The following is a 6107-nucleotide window of genomic DNA, read 5'->3' on the forward strand; positions in this document are numbered from 1 at the left end:
AAATAACAAATGTTGGAGAGGGTGTGGAGAAAAGGGAACCCTCCTACACTGTTGGCGGGAATGTAAATTGGTGCAGCCACTCTGGAAAACAGTATGGAGGAGCCTCAAAAAACTAAAAATAGAATTACCATATGATCCAGCAATCCTACTCCTGTGTGTATGTCCAGACAAAACTATAATTCAGAAAGATACACATACTCTTATGTTCATAGCATCACTCTTCACAATAGCCAAGACATGGAAACAATCAACAGATGAATGGATAAAGAAGATGTGGTACATATATACAATGGAATACTACTCAGCCACGAAAAAGAATGAAATAATGCCATTTGCAGCAACATGGATGGGCCTAGAGATTATCATACTAAGTGAAGTAAGTCAGAAAGAGAAAGACAAATATCATATGACATCCCTTATATGTGGAATCTAAAATATGCCACAAATAAACTTATCTACAAAACAGAAACAGACTCAAAGACATAGAGAACAGACGTGGTTGCCAAGGGGGCGGAGGGATGGGGGAGGGATGGCTTGGGAGTTTGGAATTAGCAGATGCAAACTAGTATACATAGAATGGATAAGCAACAAGGTCCTACTATATGGCACAGGGAACTATATTCAATATCCTGTGATAAACCATAATGGAAAAAAATAAATTTTAAAATAAAAAGAGCATAGGCTTTGGAAATCTTTGGCAGGTTTCTTTTCTTTCTTTTTTTTTTAATTGAAGTATAGTTGAGTTACAATATTATATTAATTTCAGGTGTACAACCTAGTGATTCAGTGTTTTTGTAGATTATACTCCATTTTAGGTTATTACAAGATAATGGTTGTAATTCCCTGTGCTATACAGTGTGTCCTTATCTCTCTCTTTTTTTTTTTTTTCCAGTACGCAGGCCTCTCACTGTTGTGGCCTCTCCCGCTGCGGAGCACAGGCTCCGGACGCGCAGGCTCAGCGCCATGGCTCACGGGCCCAGCCGCTCTGCGGCACGCGGGATCTTCCCGGACCGGGGCACGAACCCGCGTCCCTACATCGGCAGGCGGACTCTCAACCACTGCGCCACCAGGGAAGCCCAGTATGTGACCTTTTGTGTCTTCTTTCACTTCAGCATAATGTTTTTGAGGTCTCCACTTTCACTTTTAAGGACCCTGGTGATTACATTGAGCCCATCTGCATAATTCAGATTATTCTCCCTTTTTAAGGTCAGCTAGTTAGCAACCTTAATTCTATCTACCTTTCTATCTGCCATTCTACCTTAATTGTAGAATCTTCCTTCCCCTTTGCCATGTACTGTAACATATTCACAAGTTCTGGAGATTAGGACATAGACATCTTTGCCGGGCGGGGGGGGGGGGGGGGGTGTCATTATTCTGCCTACCATAGGAGGGGTCAGAATGGGCTGAGGCACTGCCCGAACAGCTGAGGGATTCTACTAAGCATTATAGCTCCAGAAGCAGAGCATAGAGATTGTGGTAGTGGTCCAGGGATGGGGTGGATGCGGTGCACAGAAATTGTGGACCCGATGCTCATCCAGAAGGTCTTGGATGGGGAGGAAGGCAAGGATACGAGGCTCGGAAGGAGTTGATAGTGGGAAAAATGAAGTGGGCTAGGACAGGGCTCACTAAACTTGAGTAACTGTTCTATCATGGAGGAGTTTCAGCATGTATACTCCCAGCCCCTAACTCCAGAAATTCCCATTTAAGGGTGGGATCCAGGACTTGTCCCAGGGGATTCTCATGCAGCCAGTGGGTGAGTCTACTTGTGAGGAATGCTGATGTAGATCCTGGAGGTCTTGAGAAGGTTAAATAACTGATGCGATAGAGTAAGGAATGAAGAGGGCTGGAAGGGTAAGAGGCTGTGATCACACAGTGGGATTTTGAAGCCAGAGAGTCCTTGAACCCACTGGAATCATTCCCACCTTGGGGACTTCGTACTGGGTGTGCCCTTTGCCTAGCACAAAGCTGTCCATATGTATAGTTTTAAATGTTCTAGCAGCCACATTAAAGAAGTAAAAGGAAACAGGCAAAATTAATTTTAATAGTATATTCTATTAACTCAAAATAGCAAAATATTATCATTCAATATATAATTACTATAAAATTATTGAGATATTTTACATCCTTCTTATCTTACTAAGTCTTTAAAATCCAGAGTGTATTTCATGTTTGCATCACATCTCAATTTGGACCAAGTACATGTCAAGTGCTCATTAGCTGCACGTGGCCAGTGACTACCACTTTGACCAACATGGGTTGGAATGTTCTCCCTTCATATCTTTGCCTGGCTGGCTCCATCTCATCCAGGTCTCTGCCCAGAGATACCTTCGCTGGCTCTGCTGTCTAAACCAGCTACTTTCTACTCCTAACACTGTTTTCTTTTCCTCAGAGACTTATCACTAACTGATATTTTACTAGTTATTTGTTTGCTGATTATCTGCCTCCCCATAGGATATAAATCCCATGAGGGCAGAGACCCGTCTGTCTGCTTTGGGGCAGTATCCCCAGCAACAACATCACATCCACAGTATATCTACAAATCACATCCACAAATATTTGTTGAATGGCTTTGAAGATCCCAGATACATCATTTATCATCTCTGAAGCCCATGTTCATTCAGTGGGGTGTAGCGGGAGGGGGACCAAGAGGCAGGAGCGTTATGCAAGAAATAAGGTGGGAGAAAACCAGCCTGAAAGCTTCCTGCGCACTAAAAGGCAGACTCTTACATGTTACGTTAGAGGCTGGGTTTCTTTCCAGCTGTGACTTGGCTGTGTATTGATTCAACCACTGGCTTATCCAGTTCTATGATAAACCATCTCATCAAGTGTCACTTCTGCCTGGCACCAGTAGATGGGGCAGTGTCATAAAAAACAAGTTCAGTCTGTGGTCCTATGCAGTTTCTAAGCCGTTTCCGGCTGACTTTTCTGAGGTCTCTTCTGGAACTGCTCTGTCTCACATCTGCAGAGCGGGACTCACATGTCAGAGTGTTGACATTTGCCGAAAATTTCTCTGTCCTCCCCATGTTGAAAACAGGGAAGATAGCCCAGGAGCAGCTCTGTGGGCCTGTGCATCTGGGTCTGACACTCTGGCTCCACTGGAAAGCCTGGCCCGCCAGTGGAGTCCTCCCTGCTGCTGTGGTCCACTGGTTTCCCTGCCACTGCATGAAGCCCAAAGAGGTGCCTCTCGCGGAGGCTGAGACCAGCCTCAGCTCCCACCACTGGTCCCTTCTCTTCCTGCTCAAACACTTCTGGTCCCTGGACCTCTGAGTAATTTGGAAATGTTAACTGCTTGAACATGATGCCTGCTTTTGTAGAGTCTAGACCTCGAGATTATGGACCAGCTAAAGGTCACTTAGCACAGGTTAATTTGGTGGGTTTTTTATTGGAATTTTTTGTTTGGAGCACATGCCATCTCCTTCATTGCCACTGCAAGATATTCCAGAAATGTGAGCAGAAGAGGAATTAACCTTGGTTTAAATGGCTTATTATAGTCCTAACCAGCTCATTCCAACACCGTACCTCCATTAACCCATCAGTGTAGCTGAGGAGTAAGGCATTAGAGCTTTGGTCTAATGACATTCTGGGACCAGCCAGCCATGAAAAGGCTATTCCTTCCCTCAGAGATTAGGAGGGCGTGACCAGGAGACTTCCTTGTTTGATCAGGAAATTTTCTTCTTTCATTGTCACAATTGTCAAATGCCATCCTCAACTACGCATGTGCACGCATTTTTATGTTCTATAATTTTGCTGTTCTCTATATCTGGAAAGCCCTTTAATTCTTCCCTCCGTGGCAAAATCCTGTCCATATTTCAAACTTCACCACCTCCATGGAACCTTTTCTGATTTTCCTAGTCACAAAGAACCTTTTCTTCCAGCTTCTCAGAGTACTTTGGGTCTTGTCTCAGGGCATTTAGTTCACTCTGTCTTCTTGTTTACATGCATATTTCATTCATTCATTCAACAATTAAGTAGTGACAGGCACTGGAGGGAGATAGGGTGCTCTCACAGAACTTACATTCCAGGAGAAGCCCAGAGGTGGGTGAAGTTTACATCCTTCATTGGACTGGGAGCTTCTTGGAGACAGGAATTAGGTCTGTTCCCAGCTCAGGGCCTGGTACCAAAAGGTACTCGGGAAAGTTAGTTAAATTGAAACGCAGCACCAGTGACTCTAGAAACTTGGGTTAGAGTTCAAAGAAAGGTTAAAAGTTAGTAAAGGTAGAGGGCCAGAGAATTTCCATGCGGAGTTACAGTTATTCTGAAATCAGAACCTGGCATGGAAGCCAGAGACATCCAGATCCCCAGTAGACTGGGCCTGGGGAGTGGGGGGGCCTGCTCTCCTCTGGGATGAGCTTGGGAGTTTGGTGCAGGGTCACCCGGACATTTATCACACATTCCAGCTAGAAGTGGTTTTGCTTTGATTGAGCAGACCGTAGAGGCAAGCCCGTTGTTTTCAGGGCCCAGAAATGAGTTACTAGCCAAGGGTCAAGGCGGCCAGATGATTAAAGCGACATTATCCAGCTGGCACAAGAGAAAAGAATGATTACTGTTAACCACTCTCTGTGGAGGGTGGCCGGGCATTATTTGACACAAATAAAAAACGTCATTTGAATTTTTACTAGGAATTCTCATCCATAATGTGACAATGATGTAATAAAACTGAATGACTGGCCTGCCAAATTATAAACTGAGTTCTAACCACACACAAGCATTACTTAGAAATTGAATATATCTCAGAAAACTGCTCTACTCTGAGGCCTGACAGAAGGAGGGGGCATTGCTGGGGGTTAGAAGCTGGAAGCACCTCATTTACCAAACACATACTATAGTGTTCACTCTAATCATCCTATTACCACTCATCTCTCTTTTCACTATCTGCTCTTTGCCTGTGGAGAAAGGGCTCCAAGATAGTGAGAGATAAGTCTCAGACTTTTCTTTGCCCCTCTTTATTTTCTTTAATAGAATAAAATTTTGGAGAAAAAAAAATTAAACAGCACCCAGTCAATTTCAGAAAGCTATTACACGCGGAAAGAATCCCTATTTCCCCAACCTTTTTGTATTTTATAGTGTAAATCCCACCTTCCACCACCTCCCCCAGAAGTTCCGACGGAGACACACATCAGTGAGTTGCAGTTCAGGCTGTGGGTGGAGTGTCAGAATTCAAGTTGCTTTTCTTGCGGGGTAACCAAAGGTCTTGGCGATTTTCGTAGATAAATTCTACAGAATTTCTGCTGGTAAACTTGGGATTTAATTGCCAGGCTGGACCGTTCTCCCCTTTCCCTCAGCCAATGGCTGCAACCAGGTCCCTTTAAGAGACCGGGAACCCGCCGGGCTTCCAAGCCCGACACAGATCCGCTCCTCCCCTGTCCCCGCGCAGCGAATGGTTCGCGCCGGCCTATATTTACCCGAGATCTTCCTCCCAGACGGCAAGGATATGAGGCTGGCGAGGCAGCTACCGCTCGCGACATCGGAGGGGGCGCGCTGCAAAGGCGGGCAGCCGAGCCAGGGGATCCCGGGAGCGCAGTCGGACACCCTCCGGAGGGAAGAAATGAGGTAGCGACCATCCCCGGAGCCGACCATGCGCACGCCCCGCCCTCGGAGCCCGGCGCTGCCCTGGCGGAGCCAGCCCGGACAGTGAGCCGGCGAAGCCAGAGTCCCCGGCGTCCTGCGGGAGAGAAAATGCAGTGAGCCACGGCGGGACTGCTGCGCTGGGCCCGCCGCGGCCAGCCGGACCCACCATCTGAGCGCGCTCGGGGCAAGCGGCTGATTCTGGGACCCGCTCAGCCGAGGGGCTCTCTGCCTCCAGCACCCCTTGGGGGTGGGGAGCACCGACCCCTGGGCACACTCGCGGTTGAGTTTCCGCGGTTTCTGGCCCTAGCCCTGGGGATTGTGTGTGTGTGTGAGAGGGGGCCCCCTTTTCACCTTCGCCGAGGAGTTCCTGCGTATTCTCGCACCATCCCGGCTGCTTTTGCTGCACGCGCGCATCCCTTTTTTCTAAAGACATTTTCTGCTCCACTCTCGTGCTTTCTCTCATTTTGCTTGCCCAAGACTCTTTGCCCTGGTCCTGCCCAGGCTGGGGTAAATCTGTGTGCTCCTCCCTACCACCACCC

This window comes from Lipotes vexillifer, unplaced genomic scaffold, assembly GCF_000442215.2.
Source record: "Lipotes vexillifer unplaced genomic scaffold, Lipotes_vexillifer_v1.1 scaffold853, whole genome shotgun sequence".
Taxonomy (NCBI): Eukaryota; Metazoa; Chordata; class Mammalia; order Artiodactyla; family Lipotidae; genus Lipotes; species Lipotes vexillifer.